The sequence below is a fragment of the Globicephala melas genome, chromosome 18 (assembly GCF_963455315.2).
Source record: "Globicephala melas chromosome 18, mGloMel1.2, whole genome shotgun sequence".
In the NCBI taxonomy this organism is placed as follows: Eukaryota; Metazoa; Chordata; class Mammalia; order Artiodactyla; family Delphinidae; genus Globicephala; species Globicephala melas.
In genome coordinates, this window is record NC_083331.1 from 76,883,009 (window position 1) to 76,901,989 (window position 18,981).

Here is an 18,981-nt window from a genome sequence, read left to right on the forward strand (position 1 = left end):
AAGGTCTACACTTTCACAATTAACTGTTTTAGATAACTTCAGAAACTGTGTAGAAAAAGAGCAGGAGTGATATAGAACAAAACATCCTTAAGCCTAGATTTCTTGAACCATCAGCTGAATCAACATGTAAATATGGATGACTAAGAAAGGTAATGAAGTATTTTATTTTCAAGATTCTTAGAAGCATTGGAAAGAAATTGTCTTGAACCATGAAGATTTCCTTTCTCCTTGCCTATTTTTTCATTGTAAATATTTATATACTAGTGCCCAGATGCTGGGGGGACATTTTTTGTAAAAATGTCATATCGAGTCATATCTGCCTTTATCATGTTGCGTAAGTGAAAACTTAGAAAATTAAAAGCGATTATCTTTCCGATGTGTTGGTTCTTTCCTGATTGTCTATGAAGAGACATAGTTCACTTGCCAGGTTCGGGGGCTGGGGGTTGGCAGAGTTCGTGCTTCACTATATGAATTATTGAATCAGTGAAACCAAGACATCAGACCGTGTGCAACTTCCGGTGCAGATCCAGAGGGAACGCCCCCCTTGCCGCTTGCGTGATGCGTCCTCTCAGTTTTTACCCACGTCCGATTCCTTTGGGTGCAGAGTCCCCGTAGAAGAAAAGGGGCATCAGGGGCGCTGGCTGTGCAGAGATGGACCCAGGGCGAGGGTCGGAACTTCTTAGGATATACGTTTAACTTCAGTTTAAAGATTCGTACAATCAGGATTTTGAAGCAGGTTTCTGTACTGCAGAGCTTCCCAGAAATGACGATGTATCGTGTATCTCCCGGAGAAACTGCCCGAAGCTTTTTGACCTTGGAGCCTGCTTTTAATTTATCTGAAGCATTTCTCCAGAGGTGACTCCTCAGTAGAAGCCACTCTAGAAAACGCCACTCTAGATTTGGGGACAGAAATGCCCTTTGACTTAGGAGCCATCAGGTAATCAGGCCGAGTCGTGGGTTGTGGAGTCGCTTCCGACAGGAGCCCGGGCCAGGCCGGGTCGAGGGGCTCACTCAGGAGGGGCTGTGGGCCTGGAAGATGGGGGCGCTGACTGCAGAGGGTCAGGCAGCCTGTCACCCCCGAGCAGGGTCTCACCAGTCAGAGTCGGCAGCGGCTTCGGGGAGCGGGGGGCTCCGTGCTGGGGTGGGGAGGGGAGAGCCCACTGCAGGCTGAGCCATCTCTGGAGGCAGGTGCCCCGCGCGGCCCCGGGAGGGCAGGGCCACCATTTCACCCAGAAGATGAAGATAATACAACACATGACTCCATATTTGCCAGTGAACGGATGGATGGCTTAGCCAGGATGACAGTTCATGTGTAGGAAGATAGTCTCTGTTTCCCTCGCCTTGATGAATGGGGCTGTTAACTGTCCGGATGTAGGGCTGGCCCTGGGGTAAGGACCATTCTGGAAATCACTCTCTGCATCTGCCCTGAAGTGAGCTTCCAGGGGAGGCTGGAGAGATGGGGTGCAAGTGTGGCGGCCCAGGGGGCTTCAGAGCAGTCCCCTCGCTGCCCCTCTCTCTTTTCTTGTAAAGGTCCTTGATCTGCACTGAAGGCACTTTCTTCCTTTTCCATAGTGATGGGCAGATAACCCGAGCCCTGGCCTCCTCCTGACCAACTTGGGCCTTTATTAGGGTTCTCAGCAAGGACCCGCCTGGACCAGAGCATCAGACCATCTTAGAAGGAAAGCCAGGGAGTGGTCCCTGTCCCAGGGGAGAAATGACACAGCTCCGTGAGAGAGCGGAGTGGCGGGGACACGCCCCGAGCGCCTGGGACCAGGGTCCAGCCACCCATCAGCCTGCCCTGCCCATGGAATCACAGGGGAGCCCAGTGTTCCCCCAGGACCCCCCTTCTGCTTCTGCTGGTTGGGGATTGCTGGACGTCACCAGCAGGATGTCTGACAGATATGGCTCTGGCATCACTAAGATTTTGGGAAGGGGCAGAGCCTCATGTAAGCCAACAGGCTCATTCTGAACCCCCAGAAAGACCCATCTGTGTTGCAGCAGGAACCTGCGCTCAGGCCCTCCTGGGCATTTCACCAGTAAAGCGGAGGCAGAGCAGAGCTGGGTGGGAGTCTGGGATTAAAGGACAGGAAGGGGCAATGAGCTGAGCCCTGCTTTGGAGAGGTCACTGTGGCCGGGAGCAGGGTCAGGACGAGGCCTTCACTCCTGCGCTCGCTGGGGACCCCGAGGGGAGTTACTCCAGTGACCCTCTGGGGGAGTCAGTTTCAACCACAGATCTGCACGTGGTGCTAGCCTCTTTTCCCTTCCTATAGGAAACAGATACAATATAAAAATATAGGGAAAGTTCAAAGGTAAACATTTCCAGTTAAAAGTCCCATTATATGGAATGGATTCCAAAGTCCATCTCCGGCCTGGATTTTTGACTCTCTTGTACCTTTCCAAATATGATCCTCTGCACATGTACACACACACACACACACACACACACACACACACACACACACAGAGGCTTCCCCACTGTGGGTGACTTTTCAGAGTTTCACAGGAAGGGAGCACACCTATTCCTGTCAGAAGAATTCAGGTGACATTCATTTTCTTTCTTCTGTGTTGGTGTCTGAGGTCTGGTCTCTACCCCGTCAATCTGTTGGTTTCCGGTTTCCAGGTTTCTTCCCTTCAAGGCCGTGTCATTGTTCACCCTTGGACCACAGATGCTGCTTACAAGAGAAAAACGCAAACACCAGTTCTGCTGCATTAAATGTGAGACTGGGTGATAATAATCCCAGACCTTCCCCGCATAGTTGCTTCCTGATAGCTGGAGTTGACCGTGGATCTGAACACATTCCCAGCTGCCCCATTTCTACCCTGAACTTCGAGTGTTTCAGACTCTGAAGAACTTGCCAGATATTAAAACTTATTGCTAGATATAAATTTTCTTTGGCTTTCCTCGAAAGTCAAACAGAATTAGACGATAACTTTCATTTTCAGAAGTAACTTTCATTGGCCCCCATCCATCCTTTTGGGTTCCTTTGTCATTACTTTCAATTTCTCATCTTTCTTGGTGTCATCTTTCTTTGGGGGCATAATTCTTCACAATGAATGTATTGAATCCAAGTTTTATTTGTACAGATTTTGACTAATTCAGGGACCAGTAGGTTGTATTTACAAGGATAATTCCTGTCTTATATTCCAATGCCATAACCACCGAGTTAGGCTGGATTCCTTATAAAGAAAGTGTTCCTTCTGATTAATGACAATTTGCTTAACTAATAATCTTTTTATAGTAGAGCCCCATTGAGAATAATCAGTTTCTTTTGCACGTGTGACATTGTGACTCTGGAATTCATTAAACAAGCATTGATTTGCTCAGCGGCACATGTTGGTGGAAGGCCTACCACGCCCCACACGTTGGTTTCGGCACTTAGTGCAAACGCACACAGTTCCATTTAGAAGCCAGTAGGCTAGACACCAGCTCACTGTGGTTTCCTCCCTTGCTCTTCCTTTCAGTTGCTTTGTGCATTTCTCGAGCAGTTATAATCATTCAAATTAGGTGGCAGTGGATTTTCTTTAGCTCCAGGGGGCCAGGGTCTGTATCTGTCCTGTCTGTAATTATTTCCACGGACCACATGACCCTCATAGACACGCCCGCCTCCCTCCTGCCCATCCTCCCCTTAATCCCCAGCAGTCATTCATCGTTCTCCATTGCTGTACTTTTGTTGTTTCGGGAACACTTGATAAATGGAATCACGCGGCGTGTAACCTTTTGGGATTGGGTTTGTTCACTAAGCATCGCTCTCGGAACATTTCACCCGGCTAGCTGTGTGCGCTGGTAGCTCGTTCCTGTCGATTACTGATGACCCTTCCGTGACGCGGATCAGCCCGGTATTTAACGTTTGGAGGATACCTGGGTTGATTGCAATTTAGGGCTATTCTGAATAAAGTTGTTATAAACACTGGTGTACGGGTTTTCTTGTAGACACACATATTCATTTCTCTGTGGTAACTGCCCAGGAGTGAAATTTCTGGGTCACATGGTAGTTGCATGTTTAGTTTTTTAAAGAAACTACCAAGGCATTTTCCGGAGTGGCTCTGTCTAGCATCTGTGTAGCTGTATCCATCTATCTTTATTAAAGTATAAGTCATATGCTGTGAAGCTCACTCTTGTAAAGTTTACTATTCATCAAGTTGTGCGCCATCACCACTATCTAATTTCAGAAGATTTTCATCCCCCCTCCAAGAAGCCTCACACTCATTAGCAGTCACTCTCCACTCCCCACTGCCCCCAGCCCCTAGCTACCACTCACCTGCTCTCTGTCTCCATGATAATGTCTCTATTCTGTCCATTTCATGTAAAGGAAATCATGCAGTAGGTGACCTTCTGGGCCTGACTTCCTTCACTTAGCATCATGCTGTCAAGGCTCATCTAGGATGCAGCAGGTGTCAGTACTTCACTCCTTCTTCTGGCTGAACAACATTCCTTTGTATGGAGGGACCAGCCGTGTCTATCCATCCATAAGCTGATGACATTTGGGCTATTTGCATTTTTTGTCTGTTATGAATAATGCTGCTGTGAACATTAGTGTACGCATTCTGGGTGTGTGTGTGTGTGTGTTTCAGTTCTCCTGGGTCTGTACCTAGGAGTGGAATTGCTGATCGTATAGCTGTTTAACATTTTGAGGAGCTGCCAAACTGTTCTCCAAAGCAGCTGCACTATTTTACATTCCCACTCGTGGTGCACAAGGGTTCCGATTTTTCCACATCCCCGCCAATGGGTTACTATTCGTCTTTTTGGTGATAGCCGTCCCAGTGGGTGTGAAGTGGTACAGTACCTCACTGTGGCTCTGATCTGCATTTCCCAAATGGCTCAAGATGTTGAACATCTTTTCAGGTGCTTACTGGCCATTTGTGGATCTTGTTTGGAGAAATGTCTATTCAGATATTTTGCCCATTTTTAGAGGGGTTATTTGCCTCTTTATTTTTGAGTTGTATGAGTTCTTTATTTTTTTGGATACACATCCCTTATCAGATATATGACTTGCACATGTTTTCCCTGGCGGTACCTTTTAAAATTCCCAGCAGCAATGTATGTCTGAGTGGTCCAGTTTTTCTGCTTCCTCACCAGCATTTAGTAATGTCACTATTATTATTTTTTTTTTTTGCGGTACGTGGGCCCCTCACCGCTGTGGCCCCTCCCGCTGCGGAACACAGGCTCCGGACGCGCAGGCTCAGCGGCCATGGCTCACGGGCCCAGCCGCTTCGCGGCACGTGGGATCTTCCCGGACCGGGGCACGAACCCGCGCCCCCTGCATCGGCAGGCGGACTCTCAACCACTGCGCCACCAGGGAAGCTCCAGTAATGTCACTATTTTTTAATCTTAGCTATTCTAACAGGTGTGTTGTAATATCTCATGTGGTTTTAATTTGCATCTTCTACAGAGACTAATGATTTTTGAACATCTTTCCACGTGTTTATTTGCCATCCTTTGCTCATTTTTTAATTGGATTGCTTTTTTACTGTTGAGTTTTGAGGGTCCTCTATATGTTCTACTTAATTCTTTGCTATATATGTGCTTTGCAAATATTTTCTTCTTCCACTCTGTAGCTTATCTCTATCCTTTGAACAGGGTTTTTCATAAAACAAACGTCTAATTTTGATGAAGTCCAATTTGTCAATTTTTCGTTTTGTAGATTGTGCATGTGATGTCAAGTCTAAGAACTCTTTGCCTATCTTTTGATCCCAAATATCTTCTATGTGCTCTTTTCCCTGAAAGTTTTAGAGTTTTCTGTTTTATACTTTGAGTGAATTTTCATACAAGGTTTGGGACTTCGGCTTAGTTTTTGTTGGTTTTGGGTTTGTTTTTTGCCTCCGGATGTCCGGATGCCTACCGATGTTTCGGGGGGCTCTTCACGTGGGAGTATTCCTCGACTCTCCATTGGGCTTGCTCTGCTACATATGTCCGTCCCCTGCCAGAGGGGGCTGTCCTCATCACTATCTCTACCTAAGAAGTCTAGAAGTTGAATAGGCTGGGTTGTTTAGTCACTTACTTAGTTCCTTGTCCTTTCCACATACCTTTAGAATAATCTTGTCTGTATCTACAGAAAAACTTGCTGGGACCGTGATTTACGTTTAAAGTTACTCCAAGTGTGCTTTATCACAAAAGGCACCTCTTCCCAAAGGAGGGAGGCCCCGCGCAGTGTCCGAGACTCACCCACCGGTTCTGGCCCCGCGATGCCACACTTACCACCGTCGAGATTCCAATCGCTTAAAAAATTTGCGTCCTAGTTAACTGTCTGCCTGTGTGACTAAAATGAAAACTCAAGGCAACGCCTTGTTTAAGGAAGATGGGAAAGAGTGAATAACTGAATGAACTCTGGGTAATTAGCTAGGATGACAAGCCAGTCTTTGAAATAGATTCATGAGAAGTAATATTGTCTTTCTTTCTTGCCTGTGATGAATTGAGTTTTTATTTTTTAATAGAAAAATTCATAACTGTATTTAACTTTTAGGCTATTAACTGGAATAAGAAAAAGGATAGAAATTTTTAAAAAAGGTCATTAAGTAGATGATTATATAACATTTGAATTAAAATTGCTTCTTACAAACTCTACTCCTAGGCTTTAAAAAGCCCTATTACCATAGTTTCTTTTTTCAACCTGTACTTTGAAGGGAGAAGAATGAATAAATATTAAAAGATATTTTTTTACACGCCAGTTTTTAAAAATTAAACTTAGAATTCCTACTTCTATATGCTTTCTAGGTAACTTGTTCCACACCTGTGAGTAATTCCAAACATCTAGTAACATTTGGGAGAACAATATTGCACTTTAATCCTGGCCTAGTCCCCGTGGCGGCCAGTTGTCTGTAGGGGGCGCATGGCGCCAGCCCGCGGGCTCGTGTTCTGCTGCGGGCCTTCGCTCGGGCCTCTGAGGCTGGAGTCACGGCAAGAGCGTTTGGGAGGAAGGAGGAGGTGAACTCCATCCCACGCCCTCTCAGCCGCTCACCTGTGAGCACAGGTGCACGGTTAGCCGTGGAGTCCGCAGGCCTCGGGCTCTGCCTCTCGCCTTGCTCTCTCCTTTGGTTTCCTGGCCATGTGAGCGGAGGGCCCTGGGCGTCGGCCTCTGATGTCCAGCAGATACAACTGTCCCTTCTGATGGGGGTCCCGATTTCTGGCTGAGCCCTGGTGGTGGGTGAGCGGCACAGGTTGGGAGCTCAGGCCACAAAGGTGTGATGGGGGGACGCGCCCGAGGGTGGCGGAAGCGCCGGCGCTGCAGCTTCTCCCCTTCTCCCGCCTCTTCTCCCCGCCGACTGGGACGACTTAACTCCCCTTCGCCTCGGTTTTCCTGCCTGTAAAGTGATGACAAGTGCTGTCTCGTAGAGCCGTTGGGAGATTTAAGCGAGGAGACAGGTGCCAAGGCCTGGCACAGGGTGCCCTTCCGGGGGGCCTCCTACACCCCGCCTCCGTTCCTCAGCTCTCCCCGGGGCCTTTTAGGACAGGTGCCTTAGGAAGCTGGGGTGGACCTCACCTATGCCCTGGGAGAAGCTCTAGGGACTGTCACACAGGTGGTCATCCCCACGCCCTTGGAGGGCACCCAGAGAGCTCGGGGAGCTAATCTGAGGTGGGGGAGGTGCTGGGTTCCAAGAGCAGCTTCGGTAGCCTCTAGTTGGTCCTACGTTTCCAGCAGGAGCAACAGTGAGGGCAGCTGTCACTTACTGATCAAGTCCAGGCCACTGGGGGCTGATTGTCCCAGAGTTTAGCCTCCTGGTGTCACAGGATGTGGTTGTCCGGCTCCGGCGGGTCTGCTGCACAGCAGGCTGGCTTCCCGACTGGCCGTTTGCAGACAGGGGGCTGGTGTTGGGCCACTGCTGCAGGTTACGGGCCAAGGTTCTATTTTCGTGTACGTCCTGGTCATCGTCCATCTGTCTATTCAGTGTGTGTGAATGACATAAACTTCTGAGCTGTGACTACACTGCTTTAGGAGATCGACGCTTCCTATTTCTTAGTAGAGTCGTCCTAAAGAGAATCCCCAAGTGTGACCTGAACCAAGCACACATGTTTCCAGAAACTTCCCTGAGAAAAGCAACAGCTGCTGCTATTTAAGGGTTTCCTTTAAACCCACTGCCCGGAAAGCTGAGTCGGTTGAGGCGTGGGGCTCTCTCCCCAGCTCCTGGCTCAGAGCAGGTGGAGGGGGCGGGGCGGGCAGCTGACCAGAACGATGTCCCCGGGCGCTCTCTGCTCATTGCCTAGTTTTTACGTCCAGAATCACAGAACTGGAAGGGGCTCCAAAAGTGACTTGTCCAGCCCCTGCCCTGGAAGAACATTTGTAAACAGTTTTTTCAAAAGTTTAGCTGAGACCGAGACACGATAATCTTACCTGGCAGCAGCTGAGCCAGGATTAAAACCTCCAAAACGTCAAAGGAAAAAGCAGCCACGAAAGGAGATGGGAGGCCGTGACGTTACAAGGAGGAGCACGCAGCTGCCTGAGGCCGACAGCCTTGTGTGGACAGCGGTGCTGTGTAGGCGGTTTTGTGTAGATGGAGGGAAGTCAGTGAGCCACTCGTTGCCGGCCGCCGGTGCCACTTTTCCGAATTGGCCAACATTGCAGCTACATTCAGAACCTCTCGGCTAAAGACTTTCATTCCTAGCCTCTGTTTGAGTTTTCACTCCCGTAGCAGCAGGCATCTCCAATTATTCTTTAAAATAAAAGAAACCTTAAACCTACGTAAAGATTGCGAGAATCAGAGCAATGAGCATTTTTCCTGCGCCATCTGAGAGTAACTTGAGGTCACGATACTCCATCACCCCCGAAGCGTTTCATTATGTAGTTCTTACAAACGATACCTACACAACTGTAAAATACCTATCAAAATCAGGAAAGTAACATTGATGCATTATGTGTTGTGCAATAACACATTCCTTACAATTACCACTATCTAGTCCTCAAGCCCCATTTAGCATTAACCTTTAAACTTCAAGTTTACAATAGTAATACAATCAAATAAATAGCTTTTCTGTATCTTAGTAATAACCAACTATAAGATGCGGTAAAAATATTCTTCACCTTATAGCAAAAACTATACTAGATGAGGGCTGTAACCTAACACACTCAAACTATACAGACTATTTTCTATATACAAAAGATGTCTGGTGTGGGGAAAATGTAATAAAGTTAGGTATTTCCTTTCATTCATCCAGAAACGGTCTCAAAGTTGAAAGGAGAATAAGAAACAGAAATGCAAACTCCATCACATAAAATATGAAGACATTTTAAACCCTAACGCTTTGAACAGGAGAAAGTGCTACTAAAAGTAGTAAAGGTCTCAGGAGGTGTAGGGATTAGAGGGTGCTGTTAAAAAATAAGATACAAAGGGACATTACAGAACCTTTTCTATCATACCATTAAGTTTATGTGTTTAAAAAAACCCACACGAAGCAACACTACATCGTTTAACCATACTATGCATTCTCTCTGAGGACGCATGCATGTAAATGCATAAAAGATCTGAAAAAAACCCAAACATATCAGGGCTTCCCTGGTGGCGCAGTTGTTGAGACTCCGCCTGCCGATGCAGGGGACATGGGTTCGTGCCCCGGTCCGGGAAGATCCCACATGTCGCGGAGCGTCTGGGCCCGTGAGCCATGGCCGCTGCGCCTGCGCATCCGGAGCCTGTGCTTGGCAACAGGAGAGGCCACAACGGTGAGAGGCGCGCGTACCGCAAAAAAAACCAAACAAAAAATCATATCAAATTGATAAGAGAGTTACTTTCAGGATCAGGAAGTAGGAAGGGTATGGGCATTGATCTATTATGTTTTACTTTTTTGGAATTGTTTAAAATGCCCTTGTATCGCTTATATAATTAACATTCGATTAGAAAAATAATTTTTAAAATTACTGATTCTTTCTTTCTCCTGTTATCAAGCAATAGAGATCAGAGCAGGCCAAATTCTTTTCCTTTCATGTGTCTCCTGCTGGCTAAAGCTTGCAGAAATGTAGTTGAAGATGGTCTGAAGCTATTAAATGACTCTGGGGAAAATAGAAAGTAGCTATTCTCTTGTTACTGGAGGAATAGTTACTACGGCTACATCCGTGTACAAAGAAGTTCACGGCTCAAATCACCGTGAGACACAGGCTGGATGCCAAGGAACTTTGGTAAGGATTTAAAGCACGGGGGGCCAGTCTGGGCTTCCTCACACCATGGTGGCTGGGTGCCCAGAACGAGCGCCTCAAAAGAGCCAGGTCAAAATGCAGGGTGTTTTTACGGCATCATCTAGCCTCAGAGGTCACCTCACGTCAAACCAGACACGCTCTGTTGGTCGAGACTGTTATAAAGTCTGCCCAGATTCAAGTGGGGGAAACTACTGACTTGACAGAAGTGTTGAGGTCGCATTTTTGGGGAAAAAAGAAAAAGGCCGTGGAATGGGAGATATGTGGCTATTCTTGGGAATGACAGCCTGCAGCTGAGCCATAGGCAAAAGAGCATTTGCAGAACATTCCAGACATCTGTGCTTCCCAGAGAGCGGAAAACGCGAGGTTATCCTTGTGAAGCGAGTTAGTAAACCGCAAGACATTTCAATGTATGTTTAGTCGTCGGCTAACGTAATAGGCAATTAGAAATCTAGAACAGCGTTCACCTATCTGGGGCCCTCGCCCCACTAGAGGTCCTTTACGTCAGTAATAAGGGTCCTCTAGATATTTTTAATATTTCAAAATGCCAACGAGAAATTGTACAGTGATTGGACATCAATGCAATTGAAGTGTAACTAAAAGGTTCATTCCTTTTTTTTTTTTTAAATTTGAGCTAACTTGTATCGAAGTTGTGCTTCTCAGTTATACATGTTTTTATTAAATAGGAAAACAAATGATCACTTAATGAATTAATTTTATTTGGTAGGTAAATATTCCAAAACACGGTAGCCCATTAAAGAAGGGCAGGAACTGGAAAGAGGAATAATAAAGGGTACTTTGTGATGGAAAATGTGCTGAGATTTTCTTTGGTTAGTCGAGGTGACTGAGCCCAGGAAGGAAGATAGATTTAAGAGCTGTCTGCATAGTGAGGGTAGTTGTGAGGTGTCAGAACAAGAAAAAAAGATGGAGTGAGGACCTTGGGGGAAAGTCTAATGGGAGCCAGATTGCTGTATTTGCCTGGAGATATCGAAATAAAAACAAGAGAAAACAAAACGAAGTCATCAATTATAGTTCAGTGACTTTTTCAGATTTTACAAAATGGGTAAAAAAGTTGTGGGGTGGTAAATAAAGTATTGTTGTGTTTCTGCAGTTAGGACTTCTCGGGGCTCTGCTCGCCGGCTCTTTTCCCTCTGCCGCCAGAGCGGGGAGGGCAGCCCCCAGCCTGGGTCATCTCTGAGGTTCTCAAGGGCTCCAGGGAGAGCTGACCTCAAGTTAACAACAACGTAGGAAAAGCTACAAAAACGTACAGGCTCCCATGTTTAGAATCTGGCTCCGGTGGCATGAAGAGTAAAGAAAATACCACGTTCTGAAACAGATACCAGTGTTGTGCCCGTTGCTACATTAGTCAGTATGTAACACATGCAAAAGAAAGAGTTTCTCTGAATACAGAGACCTGGGTGTGGGGAAGACTGGGGTGTGGTCTACTTTCAGATTTGTAGCGTGTTAACGCTACTCATTCCTGCTATATGCCTCTTTGCATTAGTTCAGTGTACACCGTCTGTCCCTCCGCTGTCTCTGTCCAGCTGCTTCTCATCATGGGTCCGGCTCTTCCTTTTCTTTGACGAAATGCTCACTGGCCCCTCCCTCCCTGACCTAGAAGTTGCTTTCCCACTCTGTGCCCCACAGACCAGCTCTGCAGGCTGTATTTCTGTAGATGAAATTTGGGCTAGAGTCCTCTGGTGGCATCGAGGTCACACGCCTAGATGCGGACTTTGTGCCTTTGCCTCCCAGCGTCTCTGTGCGGCTGCCTTCAGCTGCCGGGACAGTGGCTCTGCGTTCCGCTCGCTGTCATGGTAGATGCTTGCCCCCCACCCCTCCCGATAGGACCTCCGTGTGTCCTCGGCCAGGGGCTCCACGGGCCCCCACTTCGTGAAATCAGATTGCAAGGGTGTGACTGGCGGCAGAGAGCATCCTCTGGCCAGTGTGCGGGGGAAGCCAGGTACCCAGCTGATCAGATGCCATCTCCGGGGCTGCCTCCTTGCCTGGCTCCCAGGCCACAGGGGTGACCAAGATTTCTGTGGGCACGGTGCCCTCTCTACAGAGCCCAGGCCGCCCAGAGGACGCTTATGGGCCAGTGGCATTTGGGACAGACACTCTTGCTAGGCCTGGTTGTTAACCTCTTCTCTTCTCTGTGTGGGGTAGAAAAATGAGCTGATCTGCCCCCTGTCCGGACCACTTTCAGAGCTCAACTCTAGCCTCAAAAGCATTTCTGAAGCACCTCAGACGATGCTGGTGTAAAGACTGAGACCGTTAGGCACATGCTCTTTGGAATCCTTCGCACCTTGCCCCCGACCCCTTTACACTAATGACAGCTATGGCCCAAGACAAAGTCCTGCTCTGAATGAAGCAACTGATTTCGGCTTCTGAAAACTGACAGAAATTAGGACTCTAGGATGAATCACTCATTAGACCAAATGAATTTACGTCAATCACCTCTGACGGTAGGTGTAATTCTTAAAGAGAGTTTAAGTTTACATCTGTCGTCTTCTCTTGATTATCCAGTTTTTCAAGTTCTGTACATCGAAGCTTTAATCCCAGAATGAGCACAGACTGCTCTGAGCCTTCTCCCCAGAGATCACCCTGTGCCCAGAATGCAGGGGACATTTCCAGCAGGGCCTGCTGTGAAGTGATCACTCTCACCAAAGCCCTTCCCCTCCATTCACAGCTGTCCTCTGATGAGAGTCCGCTTTTGCTGAATGACAGACCCCACAGCTGTGCCACTCATGCTGGGTAGCGCCAGGCGCTGGCCCCGCTGGAAAGGAGGCAGAGTTGCTCCCAGAGGCCCGCTCCGGCTCTGGCCTTCCTGGGTGACCAGGGTGTTGGGATGGACGCAGCTGTCCCACAGGAAGTGGCAGAGATTCCAGCTCACTCATGTCCTAACTCGGTCCTCGGCATCACAGGCCCAGCTGTCCCCGGTCCTGATCTGAACCAGTGACCTCAAAACCAGAGTCTTGTCCCGGCAGCTGGAATGTCCTGTCACATGGCCTTTTTATTTTAAACTTTGGCTTCCCTTGCAGAGTCCTGCACGCTCAGACGTCCCCGCCATGGTCAGAAGGCGGAAAGCACCCGACTGCCCAAGGGCCTTGGTGTCATGCCGCTCCCACTGTCCGTCCAAGCCAGTGGGCGGGCATCTGCGTCGCCTGGGAGAACGACCGCCCAGCAGTCCCGACTTGGGACTGGCCGCACCTCACAGGCCTTGGCCTGGAGACTGTCGGGGCTCAAGGAGAGCTGCCCTTTCCCCCAGCCTCCCCCCAAAGATGCTCCTCAGCTGGGTCCGCCTGACCCCTGCCCAACCCGCCCTTCTGCCACCCCCCAGGGGGACTTGGGTGAGAACCGTCAGGACAGCAGTGACAGGAGGGCCTTCCAGCTTGCTTCCCTCACACGCTGTTCCTTCCACCTCTGGTTGCGCGCCCATGCCCCCCTCCAGGCCTCCCATTAAGATGCTAATCCCTGGCCCTGGAAACTGGTCCCATCCTTAGGGCCCTGCTCCCAGGGGAGATGATCCAAGGGCAAGGGCAGGCCTGTTGGGCTTTTGGAATTCTCTCTTTGCTGTCACGTCCTTCCCCTTCCGGGCCCCAAATCTGAGGGGTGTGCACAGGAGTCAGACAGATTGTGTTACTGGCCAGCCTGGACTTGAGGCCAGGGCTTGGACCTGAGCCCCGATCTGGGCTTCCTACACCACCCCGCACCCTCACCCTGGCTGAGTCACGGGCGAGACGACGGCAGGGTCAGCTTGTGGGCGTCCTGGTGAGGGAGGGGCAGACACATGTCTGAGACGGCAGATCCCTCAGACCAAGAGCCTCTAGAGCATCCGTGGTCTGGGATTTCTTTTTTTTCCAATGTTACTCTTCCTCTCTCAAGAAAGAATGACCAAGAAGGGAGAGAAAGCAGAGGTTTCTTCCCCCAGACACCTCAAGAAGGCAGAACTTCCTACGTCACAAACTGTAGTGGGTTGAATAGCGTCGCCCCATTTCATGTCCACCCAGGTCCTCTGCACGTGTCCTTATTTGGAAATGAGTTCTGCAAGGGATCAAGAGATGAAATCTCTGTGGAGTAGGGTGGCTCTAAATCCAATGACAGGTGCCCCCATAAGAAGAGGAGGACACACAGACACAGAGGGGAGACGGCCGTGTGAAGATGGAGGCAAAGATGGAGGGATGCGGCCACAGCCCAGGGGCGCCTGGGGCCCCGGGAGCTGGAAGAGGCAGGAGGGCCCTCCCTGGAGCCTCGGGACAGAGCGCAGCCCCACCGATACCTGGATCTCAGACTCCTGTGCTCCACACCTTTCAGAGAATAAACCTCTTCTGTGAAGCCACCTAGTGTGTGGTTCCTTATTATGGCGGCCTTGGGAAACTAATATACAAGCCATGACAGAAATAAGGACAGGAGAGAGGGACACAGAGACAGAGAGAGACAGAGACAGAGACAGAGAGAGGAACTGTGTTCCCTGTCAAACCTCAAGGACCCGCAGCCTGGGTCGTCAGGCCAAACACCTCCAGCCACGTGGACACACACAGGTCATGTGACCCTCGGTGGGCTTTTGGGTCTAGTGCCCACGCCTGCCCCTCCTGGAAAACTTGTCTTGCCATGTGTCCCACAGTGTGGCTCTGCGGAGGGCGCCGGGCTGGTCACTGCAGCCTGAGGCCCCCTCCTCAGGGGACAGGAAGAGGGAGGTGAGGTGTGTCCGTCCTCGCCCTGCCATGTGAGGTCCTCATTCATGGATCCACGGGGCCTGCCAAGCCCTCAGAATTACTTCCAACAAGCAACCTAAATGCCCATCGACAGACGGATGGATACAGAAGATGTGGCACATGTCTACAATGGAATATTACTCAGCCATAGAAAGGAACGAAATTGGGTCATTTGTTGAGACGTGGATGGATCTAGAGACTGTCATACAGAGTGAAGTAAGTCAGAAAGTGAGAAACAAATATCGCATATTAATGCATATATGTGGAATCTAGAAAACTGGTACAGATGAACCGGTTTGTAAGGCAGAAATAGAGACACGGATGTAGAGAACAAACGTATGGACACCAAGGGGGAAAGCAGGGGGCGGGTGGGATGAATTAGGAGATTGAGATTGACGTATATACACTAATATATATAAAATACATAACTAATAAGAACCTGCTGTATAGCTCAGGGAATTCCACTTCGCTGTACAGTAGAAACTAACACAACATTGTAAAAGAACTATACCCCAATAAAAAAAAATTAAAAAAGAAAAAAAAATACCATATGATATCACGTACACGTGGAATCTAAAATATGGCACAAATGAACCCATCTACGAAACAGAAACAGAACCACAGACACAGAGAACAGACTTGTGGTTGCCAAGGGGAAGGGGGAGGGGGGAGGGATGGAGTGGGAGTTTGGGGTTAGCTGATGCAAGCTATTACATTTAGAATGGATAAACAACAAGGTCCTACTGTAGAGCACAGGGAACTCTATTCAGTATCTTGGGATAAACCGTCATAGACTAGAATATAAAAAAGAACGCATTTATATGTATGACTGAGTCACTTTGCTGTACAGCAGAAATTAACACAACACTGTAAATCAACTGACTTCAATAAAAAAAATTTAAAAAAAGCATTATTTCCAACAATCTGTCCCATGAAACTGTTTTCCCTGTCAATCGTGAGTCATAATACTGAGTCACAATTTTTATTAAACTTCTGATTTCTGATTCCAAAATACTTGAAAGTTTAGAGATCCACCCTTAGAGCTGATTTGAGGTTTTTCCCCGTAAGAATCCAGCTCCAGGACGACGACGTGATCGGCATCCTGGAGGCGATTTATCTTGGTAGGAAAAGAAAAGAAAAACTCAGGCAGAGCAACTTTTTCAGGGAAGCATTTTCTTTTTTCTTTTTCTTTTTTTTTTAACATCTTTATTGGAGTATAATTGCTTTACCATGGTGTGTTAGTTTCCGCTTCATAACAAAGTGAATCAGTTATACATATACATATATCCCCATATCTCTTCCCTCTTGCATCTCCCTCCCTCCCACCCTCCCTATGCCACCCCTCCAGGCGGTCACAAAGCACCGAGCTGATCTCCCTGTGCTATGCGGCTGCTTCCCACTAGCCATCTACCTTACGTTTGGTAGTGTATACTCTGGTTCCCATCAGATCTGCCCCTTGTCCTGGGCTGGTAGGAAGCGAGAGGCCCCCCTGCTGGTCCGGGGGGACAGGGACACTTTGCCGTGAGAGGTGCCGGGGAAGGGAGAGGAGCCCGTGGATAAAGGGAGGGTGGTGGGGGAGTGTCACGCATTTTTTGTTGTTGTTTTTTGTTTGTTTGTTTGTGGTACGCGCGGGCCTCTCACCGCTGTGGCCTCTCCCGCTGCGGAGCACAGGCTCCGGGCACGCAGGCCCAGCGGCCATGGCCCAGAGTGCCATGCATGTTAAACAAACTTAAAACTGTGAGCGTTGTTCGTATCAAACAGCGTTTTCCCTGTGACTGACACTGTTCATGTTTACGTTTGATCACAAGGCCACCTGCGTGGGTCTGTGTCGTGTCTTACTTCTTGCCGCGAATGAGCTTGTATTTACCTGTTTACTGCTCTGCCTCTCCCCCTCCACCTCGAGAACAGGACCCTGGACCATTCTCTCTCCTGCAGCTCCTAGAACAGAGTAGGAGGGGTGCAGAAAATACCTGTTATCCAAACGTAACTCGTGATTTTAAAAAAGCTATATAATCAAGTCCTGAGGAATTGATTGAGGGAATATGAAAGCATTATGAGAGAAATTATTAAAGATGCTATTCACACGTGAAGGTAGACTCCGTGAGGGACAAGACAGACTTAGATTTAAGAAAGAATTTATTCCATAAATTATATTTAAAACCAAACAGAAGATTGGAAGGAAAATTACAAGGACAATATAATTTATACCTAAAGATCAATAAAAAAGACAAATGTACCAGTAAAAAAAGAGCAAAGGACGTGAACAGACAATACACAAAAAAATACAGAAAATTCATACCCAATAAGCCGATGGAAAAAAGTTTGTTCTCACAAGTAATCAAGTTAATGAAATTAAAATATTAAGTCTCTCCCAATCAAATTAGCAAATATCAAGTAATTACTAACACACGTTGTTTGCTAGGCTGGGATTTACACACCAGTGAGAATATATGCCAGTGTACTCTTTGGAAAGCAATTTGGCAATACTGTAATAGTCTTGGATCCATAATTTTCACTTCCAGGAATTCATCCTAAGGAGTTATCATGGATGTCTACATAGATTTACCTATTGTTATTTTAATATGCATATTTAAATTAGTAAAAAGATGAAAATTACCTGTATATTCTACAGGTTTTTAAAATAAATGATGGTGGGCTTCCCTGGTGGCGCAGTGGTTGAGAGTCCACCTGCCGATGCAGGGGACACGGATTCGCGCCCCGGTCTGGGAAGATCCCACATGCCGCGGAGCGGCCGGGCCCGTGAGCCATGGCTGTTGAGCCTGCGTGTCCGGAGCCTGTGCTCTTCAACGGGAGAGGCCACAACGGCGAGAGGCCCGCATACCGCAAAATAAATAAATAAATAAATAAATGATGGTATATCCAGAAGATGGAACACTGTGTACCAATTTCAGAAAATAAATATTTTAATCATCCCAAGAATGTATTTATTGATATGGGAAAATATTTACTACATATCATTGAATAATAAAAGGCAGATTATAAATCTGTATTTATAGCATGATCCTATTTTTATATTAAAAAATTCTGTACATCGAAGGTAAAGTTTCAAAGTATATACCTCAGATCTTTGAATAAATAGGCTTATGAATGTTTTTATTTTATACTTGGGCTTTTCTGTGTTCTTAAACTTATAAACAGAGAAGGACTATTACTTATTAACAGATCAAAACTATGATTAAAAAATTAAGCTATGATAGTGTAATAGTAAAGGGAATAGGAAATAGAGTTATTATTTAGTGATATTTAGGGAGGTGACTGACCTAATAGAATGTTCAAGAACATTCTTTTGTTCCCACGCTAATCAGTGCTTATTCTTTCCAAAGCAGTTTCACAAGGTGTCCAGTCTGAGTCCTGTATTCCCCTAACTGGACAATAGCACGGCTCTAGGAAACTTCCACCTTGGTTCCTTAAGCTCTCTGGAAGATGTACAATTATTGGGTGATTTAGAGCTTTGTAATTTTGGACAGTTTTGAACAAGGATGATTGCCTCTGCTTAAGTTATGCAGGTGAGCTGTTCTCTTCAAGTTCTGACGTAATTATCTCTCAGCCAGTTAACTTTCTGAAACAGGGTCTCTCGACTATTTTCTGCCAGGTCAGTCTCCGTCCTGGGGCCGTCCTGTGCGCCGTGGGCTGTGCAGCAGCGGCCCTGGTCGCTACCCACTAGAGTGGTCCAGATCCACGGCTCTAAGAGATGCATTGTTTTTACTAAATAGAGAAGCTGGATTACCCATCTTTACCTAATTTGCATATTCCATTTTTGAAATTGCCCCTAATTTTGTTATACTTTTACCCACAGACATTCGACACAGGAAACATTACATGCGTAGAATCAGATGGAGGGTTATATAACCTCACTGAATGTATATGAGTGAGCAGTTCCATCCCATAATGATAAAATGAGGTTAAGATTATTTATTGTACTTAAGGTGCCCCAAATGCAAGAGTCTTTTGACAAAAACTTTTCTAGCAAATATTAAAACTCAGTAACATTCTACCACCAGTGTTTTCACAAAGCCCAGACGGGCGTCTCCTACTCTGGGTCCTAACTTGAAATGCAGCCAAGATAGAGTGATTCTTTCTCCCCATTTGAAAAGAATGACCAAAGCAAGGACCTGCGGCCCTTAGGAAGG

General features: G+C 47.3%; 1 long non-coding RNA gene across 1 annotated transcript in view; it reads right to left on the reverse strand.

Annotated features, from left to right (window-relative positions):
• Positions 1-18,981, reverse strand: part of LOC132593856 (uncharacterized) — a 60,165-nt gene that overhangs the window by 14,175 nt on the left and 27,009 nt on the right. Inside the window, exon 2 of the long non-coding RNA XR_009559797.2 lies at positions 16,698-16,768. This is a non-coding gene — a long non-coding RNA (uncharacterized lncRNA). The remainder of the gene's footprint in view (positions 1-16,697; positions 16,769-18,981) is intronic.